Source organism: Ranitomeya imitator, chromosome 2 (assembly GCF_032444005.1).
Source record: "Ranitomeya imitator isolate aRanImi1 chromosome 2, aRanImi1.pri, whole genome shotgun sequence".
Classification (NCBI taxonomy): Eukaryota; Metazoa; Chordata; class Amphibia; order Anura; family Dendrobatidae; genus Ranitomeya; species Ranitomeya imitator.
In genome coordinates this window covers 502,028,908-502,038,021 of record NC_091283.1, presented here as the reverse complement: position 1 = coordinate 502,038,021, position 9,114 = coordinate 502,028,908, and positions in this window count along the sequence as shown.

Sequence of the window (9,114 nt, the reverse complement as noted above, 5' to 3'; positions counted from 1 at the left end):
ACAAGATATCAATCTAAATAAATCAGGGTCTATTAGTATTGATTCACGGTATTATTGGTAAATAATAATAATAATCTTTATTTATATAACGCCAACATATTCCGATGAAGTGGAGCTAGAGAACAGAACACTGAAGGAGCGGTCAGAAAGATAGGAGAACCAGGAGAGAGCAGTGTCCTTAATGCCAAGTGACTGGAGCCTAGAGAGTAGGAGAGGGTGGTCAACAGTGTTGAAAGCTGCAGAAAGGTCGAGAAGAATGAGCAGAGAGTGGTCACCGTTACGTTTTGCTGTCAGAAGGTCATTGGTCACTTTGATGAGTGCAGTTTCTGTCGAATGTAGGAGGCGGAAACCGGACTGTGAAGGGTCTAGGAGGGAGTGAGTGGAGAGGTAACGGGTAAGGCGGGAGTATAGCAGGCGCTCCCAGAGTTTAGAGATGAAGGGGAGATTGGAGACTGGTCTGTAGTTGTTTGTGCAGGATGGGTCGAGGGTGGGTTTCTTTAGTAATGGAGTAATGATAGAGTGTTTGAAGGAGGAGGGGAAAATGCCAGAGGAGACGGAGAGATTAAAGATTGTAGTTAGGTGAGTTGTGACGACTGGAGAGAGAGACTGGAGGAGGTGTGAGGGAATGTGGTCGGTGGTGCATGTAGTCGGACGAGAAGAAGAGAGGAGCCTGGAGACTTCTTCTTCTGTAATGGGATCAAATGTGGAGAGTGAGCCAGGGGAAATGCAGGGAGGGATGGGAGTCACTGAACTTGGTGATTCGGAGCGGATTTCCTGATGGATATTGTCTATTTTCTCTATAAAGTGGGAGGCCAGGTCATCAGCACAGATGTCTGTGATAGGGGCTTGTGCTTTTGGCCTGAGGAGGGAGTGAAAGGTGTCAAAAAGTTTCTTGGGGTTATTGGATAGTGAGGAGATCAGGGTGGTGAAGTAGGTCTGTTTGGTGAGGTGAAGGGCAGAATTATAGGTCCTTAACATAAATTTGAAGTGTATGAAGTCTTCTGGTGTGGGACTGGGACTGGGACTAAGCTGCAATACTAGACAGAGACATGGACAATAGTGGCGCTGCCTCTTGAAAGAAAAATGATTGCCATTTCTTTTAATTTCCTGCAAACTGATTATCTTGATTTATTTGGCCACAGCTCAGAAACTGTGACATTTTCTACACATCCAGTTAGAATTATAATTAGAAAGCTGAAGGCATACTGTGATTTAGAGTCTCTTAAACTTAATTATATTTTAGTAGCGCTGCGTTGTTTATCTTTGACATTCTTGGGCTTTGTCATTACATGAAAATGGAGAGCACCCAAGAAAAGCCTCTGATGTCAGCAGACTGGGTGTATCCTGCACTAGCCCGGAGTACCTCATTGTCAAGCTCCAAGCCCATTACGTCCACAGAACTATTGAGAAATGTTTAATCACTAGTCATCCAACCTTTGGGACCCCAACAGATCCCAAGAACCGCGTGTTCAAAGTCTACTGGTGACGGGCACAAGGGGGCATTCTTTGCGTCTGGAGGACAGAAGGTTTTTCCACCAACATAGAAGAGGATTCTTTACTGTTAGGGCAGTGAGAATCTGGAATTGCTTGCCTGAGGAGGTGGTGATGGTGAACTCAGTTGAGGGGTTCAAGAGAGGCCTGGATGTCTTCCTGGAGCAGAACAATATTGTATCATACAATTATTAGGTTCTGTAGAAGGACGTAGATCTGGGTATTTATTATGATGGAATATAGGCTGAACTGGATGGACAAATGTCTTTTTTCGGCCTTACTAACTATGTTACTATGTTACTATGTTACTCTGTAAAGGGGGGAAGTGCTGTGAAAACGTGACCACAACTTCATTCACTCCTTTGGGTCTGACACAGTCATTCCTCCAGTCACAGTAGCTTGAACAGTACTGCTTCATTCACACACTTCAGTTTAGGACCCCTTAGTGGTCAGACACCCACTTTATCACTTATTCTGTGCATAGGTGATGAATGTATTTAGGCAGAGGTGTATCTTGGTTCTCTGGCACAGGCAAGAATTCATTTTGGCGTCGTCCCCCCAAGCACATATGCGATTTGCACACTTAGTCATGTACCGATGAGCTGCTCTCCCTAATGCTCTCAATATTCAGTGAAAAACTGGGAGAAGCAGAAGAGAAGCTCATTGTCACAGGACCATAAGTATGAAAATAGCATATGATTGAAGTGTCCATGTGATGACTGCTGGAACCTGCAGAGCTGAATCCTGACATTGCAGGCTTCTGAATTCTCACAACTAATGCACTGCACACTTTTAGGATTCTCCCTTGCCGGTGGACAGTCATGTCAGCACAAGTATGTGATTTGTATACTTCTGGCCATATTCCGACTAGATATGTCTGGCTTCGCTCAGTTCATTTTCATTGAGTGAGGCCACACATGTCTAGTCAGCACGTGACTGCATGTATGTAAATCTCCAGCACGAGAGAATCCTGTCAGTGTGCAGTGCGCACTGTGAGACTTCAGAAGTCTGCAGTCACAAAGAATGACTGCAGACTCATTACAAAACTGGACATCCATTTTAATGCTTCTAACATAAATAGAAACATGAGAATTAGTATCACAAATAACATTTACATCCAGGTACCTTATAGATGACGTCGTCTCTGGAGTCGTTCTCCTTATTTTCTTCATCTTGTCCAGACCCCATGATGAGTTTTCTCATCCACGGCCATCTCTGCAGACTTCCATCTTCTCCAGTCTTCTGCTACAAATCTACATATGATACCACTAAAGATATAAGCATCATTATAATCCTCCTGAATAAAAATATCTGCCGTACACTGAGCCCCTCAATAAATAATTGCCCCTCACTATATTGTCTGCACAAAATATGACCCCCACACTGTCCCTCTTATGGTACATGCTCTCCACACTGACCTCTCCTTTCCATACTGGGACCCCTCTTCACACTGTTCTCTCACACTGTGTCCTCCCTATAGGGCCCAGTCTCTATATTGTTCCTTCTCATCACACTCCTACCTTCTTGGCATACTGTTCCCTCCTGGCTGTACTCTTGCACTGTCCCCCAATGCTACACCCCCACTACTCAGTGTCTATTCTGTGCCCAATCACTTTTCTCTCCCCATACTGTCTCCTCATACTATTCCCCTTCCTCCTCATACTGTCTCCTCTCACATCCCCCCTGCTTACCATACTGTTCCCTCATATATTTACCCCCTCACTCTCTATACTGCCTGCTCACATATACCCCCTACTCCACATTCTGTGTCTGCACACATCTCATCACCCTCACTCCCCATACTGTGTCCACATACATTTTTCCCATCACTACTCATACAGTGTCTGCATACATTCCCTTGTTCGCCCCCATATTGTCTGCACTCATTTTCCACTCACCATACTGTCTGCACCAATCCCCCATACTGTTTCTTAATACATGCCCCCATACTGTTTCCTCATACGTGCCCTAAATCCACCCATTTCCAGTCCAAATCTTCTCACACACATTAAATCCACCCATCCTCAGTCCAAATCTCCCCCCACACATTAAATCCACCCATCCCCAGTCCAAATCTCCCCATACACATTAAATCCCCCCATCCCCAGTCCAAATCTCTTCCACACATTAAATCCCCCATCACCACTGCAAATCTCCCCACACATATTAAATCCCCCATCCCCACTTCAAATCCCCCATCCCCACTGCAAATCCCCATCCCCATTCCAAATCTCCCCACACACATTAAATACCTCATCCCCACTCCAAATCCCCCATCCCCAGTCCAAATCACCCCACACATATTAAATACCCTCATTCCCACTCCAAATCTCTTCATTCCCACTCCAAATCCCTCGATCTTCACACTAAATCCCCCTGCGCACTTAATCTTCGGTGTCTTCAGCTCCACTGGAGCACTTACCACCAGTGTTCGCTTCTGCAATGCGGGCCAGTGACATCAGCAGCATGATCACATGACCTGTTCACGCTGCTGGCATCACTCTCACCCGGAGGTCAGAGCTTCAATTGTACTCGCATCCGTTAGATGCGAGTACTATTGAACACTGGCAGCCTGTGAGCTGCAGTTTCTCCCTGCCGGCTGTCAGCTTGCAGTCGGGACAGAGGACAGCCATCTACCAGTCTGGGGGAGGCAGAATGCAGCCTTTGAAGGAAACACTGTGGATCGCCGCATTAGGCGGCCCGGCTGCCCCCCCCCCCCAGATACGCCTCTGTATTTAGAAGTTTCCTAGAGGGCTTGAAGGAGCTAAACTGCTTTAGGGTACAAGGCTGCAGTTACTCAATGTGACTGCAGACTTGTGATTACTCACATTGAGCGCACTGCATGCTGTGAGGTTTCACTGACAGCGGGAGCGGTGCTCCCATAACCGCAAGTATATGATTTCGATGCATGCGGTCACGTGCAGGCTAGACATTTGTGGATTTGTGGCCTCGTTCAATGCAAGTTTCATTGAGCAATTCTAGACACATTAGGTCGAAATGTGGCCAGAAGTATGCAAATCGCATACCTGCAGTTACATGACTGTCCACTTCCTCACAGCCTGCAGTGAACGCAATGTGAGGTCTCACAAGTCTGCAGTCACAGTGACTTCAGACTTGTAGCCTAAAGCTGAACAACCTCTTTATGTTAGAATAAGGATTACTAGCTTCTTTATTGCTCCATACATACTGTATACTCTCTATTTCCTCTGGTGAATATAAAAAATCATGATAATGATTTAGGAATTAAAACGGAATACTTTCTTTTTATTATCACTATCCATGTAAGCATCTTTTTCTGATTTCTAATGCATATACACATTATCGGTACACTCCTTTCAGTAGGGTCCTGGTACAGACTGGGGCTGAAATTCAGTCCTGGCCTTTGAAATCACCCAGGCCCATGTTGTCCCTGTCCCCATGAACCAGATGGGATATATTACTAATATTACCCTGGATGGAGGAAAGGAAGATTTTCTACAAGACCAATATTTCTAATGATACCCGTGGCCTGCTGGGGTAAGTGACGGAGTCAGCGACTTTGTGCTCCATCACAACACTTAACAGTATAGGTATCTTGAGAACACCGATTCTTTTAACAACGTAGCAGACAAGGCAGCCCATGACCAGACAGGCCCTCCTGGCATTTACCCGAATTGCCAGATGGCCAGTCCGGCCCTGTTAGGGTCGTCCAAAGAAATGGGCACCAGAGGCTATTAAACTAAATGATTGGGCATTTGACTGCTGTAGGCCATAGGCCTTGACAAATGCAACAAACAATGGGACGTATTCATCAATACTTTTAGATAGTGCAAGCATAGACTTTGTGGCTTACACTGGTTGATGAAATATGGCACAAGTTTACACTGTGTAATCTAAACCTATATTACCTATTAGTTTACTTTGTGTCCACATTTTGTACCAATATTAATGTTTCAGCAGACCCTTTTCAGTATTAAAAGACAGTATTTTTGGCACAATATTGTGACTTAATTCTGACACGTTTGGCTTACTATACCTCCGCCTATATATTCAGTTATAGTTAGTTACTGAGGAAGACTCTGGTAATCAGTTCAATGATTACTTCCTGGGTTAGTGAGAGGAGCTGTATTTATTTTTCTTTTTTAATTTCCATTAGCCAAGTACTTGCAAATGAAAATATTTTTATAAATTTTTTTTCATACTTTTTTATACTGTTTAGTTCTTGCACTGAATAGCCAAATACATTAATTCTTCATGTTATTATGGTTTTACAAATACACATTTTTATATGATGAATGTACAACAAAATATATTTTTTCATAGAAAAATGCTTTTTTGGATTTTTAACATTTTTTTTGTTATTATTTTTTTTTTCCATTTTTTTCAACCCAATTAAAGTATTACTGTTTATATGTGTATTATACAGTCTTGTATGCTAACACATTATGGACTTTGTCACTATGAGATAAGCTGTTAAAGCAACTCTGGTATACCCTAAAACAGGCTTTAAAGACACCTGTTGCCCTGTCAAAAATAGCTAGTTCTTGCTTTTATTTTATTCCTGCTTCTCTCCTGAGTATGTAGTTTTTGTTTTTTTTAAATCTGTCCTATGGTTTCAGAGATTTAGGGGACTTTTCTCACTGCAAATTTTTATTTTCTTTTTCAAAATGGCATGGCTCACAGGATTCATTTTGAGGGCATCTTTAGGCTGCTCTGTATTATTACCCTATGTGCAATGCCCCCTTGTAAAGACCATAAATGTTAGTAATAAAAAAAAAATGTATGGAGATAAAAAAAGGCCACTTTTGACCTTGTGACAGGTCATCTTTTCCAGGATTTGCTGGTATGGAATAGTAAAAAGGCAGAGACCCTGATTCCGGCGATATATCACTTACTGGACTGATTTCTGCAGTTTTCATAAATTCCATTTTCTCTGCTGTAGATCTACCAGCTCTCTGAGGATGAGCTCTATATAACCCCACCTACACAACTGATTGGCGGCTTTCAGTATGCACTATGCATAGGCAGAAAGCTGACAATCGGCAGTGGGGGTGGGGTTATACAGAGATCATTAATATAAAGGACTACATGGCAGCAGGTTTACTAGTCCTCTAGTGATAATCTGCTGTTAACAGTGATTTTACCAAATCTACACTAAACAGCCCACTAAGTAACACATCCCTGGAATCAGAGTCTCTGTGTCTAAATTATTCTGCAAAAATCTTTTGACAGATTCTCTTTAAATTGCTTCTTAACTTTTAAAGTGCCACAGACAACATATAGAAAAAACACGTTCCAGTGATATTGGCACTGTATCTCCCAGCTATCACATAACATTGTTAGGTCACGGGAATGCTGCAGCCAATCAGTGGCCGCTGATAAATTGTAGCTTTCACTATTCTGTCAGCGCACACAGATAGATCATGTGAATGCTGCAGCCAATCAGTGGTCACTGATCAGCGGCGGCAGCTTTTCAGTTTTCTTAAAGAGCCGATGTGTGCTCTGACAGAATAGTGGAAGCTACAATTTATCTGTGGCCACTGATTGGCTGCAGCATTCACATGACCTTACAATGTCATGTATGTACAGTGGGGCAAAAAAGTATTTAGTCAGTCAGCAATAGTGCAAATTCCACCACTTAAAAAGATGAGAGGCGTCTGTAATTTACATCATAGGTAGACCTCAACTATGGGAGACAAACTGAGAAAAAAAAATCCAGAAAATCACATTGTCTGTTTTTTTAACATTTTATTTGCATATTATGGTGGAAAATAAGTATTTGGTCAGAAACAAAAATTCATCTCAATACTTTGTAATATATCCTTTGTTGGCAATGACAGAGGTCAAACGTTTTCTGTAAGTCTTCACAAGGTTGCCACACACTGTTGTTGGTATGTTGGCCCATTCCTCCATGCAGATCTCCTCTAGAGCAGTGATGTTTTTGGCTTTTCGCTTGGCAACACGGACTTTCAACTCCCTCCAAAGGTTTTCTATAGGGTTGAGATCTGGAGACTGGCTAGGCCACTCCAGGACCTTGAAATGCTTCTTACGAAGCCACTCCTTCGTTGCCCTGGCGGTGTGCTTTGGATCATTGTCATGTTGAAGACCCAGCCACGTTTCATCTTCAATGCCCCTACTGATGGAAGGAGGTTTGCACTCAAAATCTCACGATACATGGCCCCATTCATTCTTTCATGTACCCGGATCAGTCGTCCTGGCCCCTTTGCAGAGAAATAGCCCCAAAGCATGATGTTTCCACCACCATGCTTTACAGTAGGTACGGATGCAACTCAGTATTCTTTTTCCTCCAAACGCGACAAGTTGTGTTTCTACCAAACAGTTCCAGTTTGGTTTCATCAGACCATAGGACATTCTCCCAAAACTCCTCTGGATCATCCAAATGCTCTCTAGCAAACTTCAGACAGGCCCGGACATGTACTGGCTTAAGCAGTGGGACACGTCTGGCACTGCAGGATCTGAGTCCATGGTGGCGTAGTGTGTTACTTATGGTAGGCCTTGTTACATTGGTCCCAGCTCTCTGCAGTTCATTCACTAGGTCCCCCCGCGTGGTTCTGGGATTTTTGCTCACCGTTCTTGTGATCATTCTGACCCCACGGGGTGGGATTTTGCGTGGAGCCCCAGATCGAGGGAGATTATCAGTGGTCTTGTATGTCTTCCATTTTCTAATTATTGCTCCCACTGTTGATTTCTTCACTCCAAGCTGGTTGGCTATTGCAGATTCAGTCTTCCCAGCCTGGTGCAGGGCTACAATTTTGTTTCTGGTGTCCTTTGACAGCTCTTTGGTCTTCACCATAGTGGAGTTTGGAGTCAGACTGTTTGAGGGTGTGCACAGGTGTCTTTTTATACTGATAACAAGTTTAAACAGGTGCCATTACTACAGGTAATGAGTGGAGGAAAGAGGAGACTCTTAATGAAGAAGTTACAGGTCTGTGAGAGCCAGAAATCTTGATTGTTTGTTTCTGACCAAATACTTATTTTCCACCATAATATGCAAATAAAATGTTAAAAATACAGACAATGTGATTTTCTGGATTTTTTTTTCTCAGTTTGTCTCCCATAGTTGAGGTCTACCTATGATGTAAATTACAGACGCCTCTCATCTTTTTAAGTGGTGGAACTTGAACTATTGCTGACTGACTAAATACTTTTTTGCCCCACTGTATGTGACAGCTGGAAGATACAGTGCCAACATCACTGGAACGGTACCTGTGTAGGAGCCAAGAATTTGTTTTTTTTTTATTTTATCCAGTAGTGGATGACCCATTTCAGTATAGACTGCCTTGGTATCATTTCTAAGTTGTTAGGGGTGACTATACAGGGGTCCACTAGTACCTGATCTTGCATGTGGAAACTATTAGGCTAAAGCAAAGGGGAAAGTCCATTTTAGTTATGCAGCAGTCTCTCTCTCTCTCTGTGGTAATGAAAGGGTTAAACAGAGACACCTCTAATCAAGGCCATTAAATCAGGGGCTCAGGTGTCATTAGACAGCTGAGCATTTATTCCAGCAGGGAGGGTAATCTGTGCAAGGATGTGCTTAATGGAATAGTGGCCACATTCGGGTACTGAACATCCATCCCCTATTCAAATCAATATGGGGCAAAGGTGCAGAACCTGGTTGCAGTC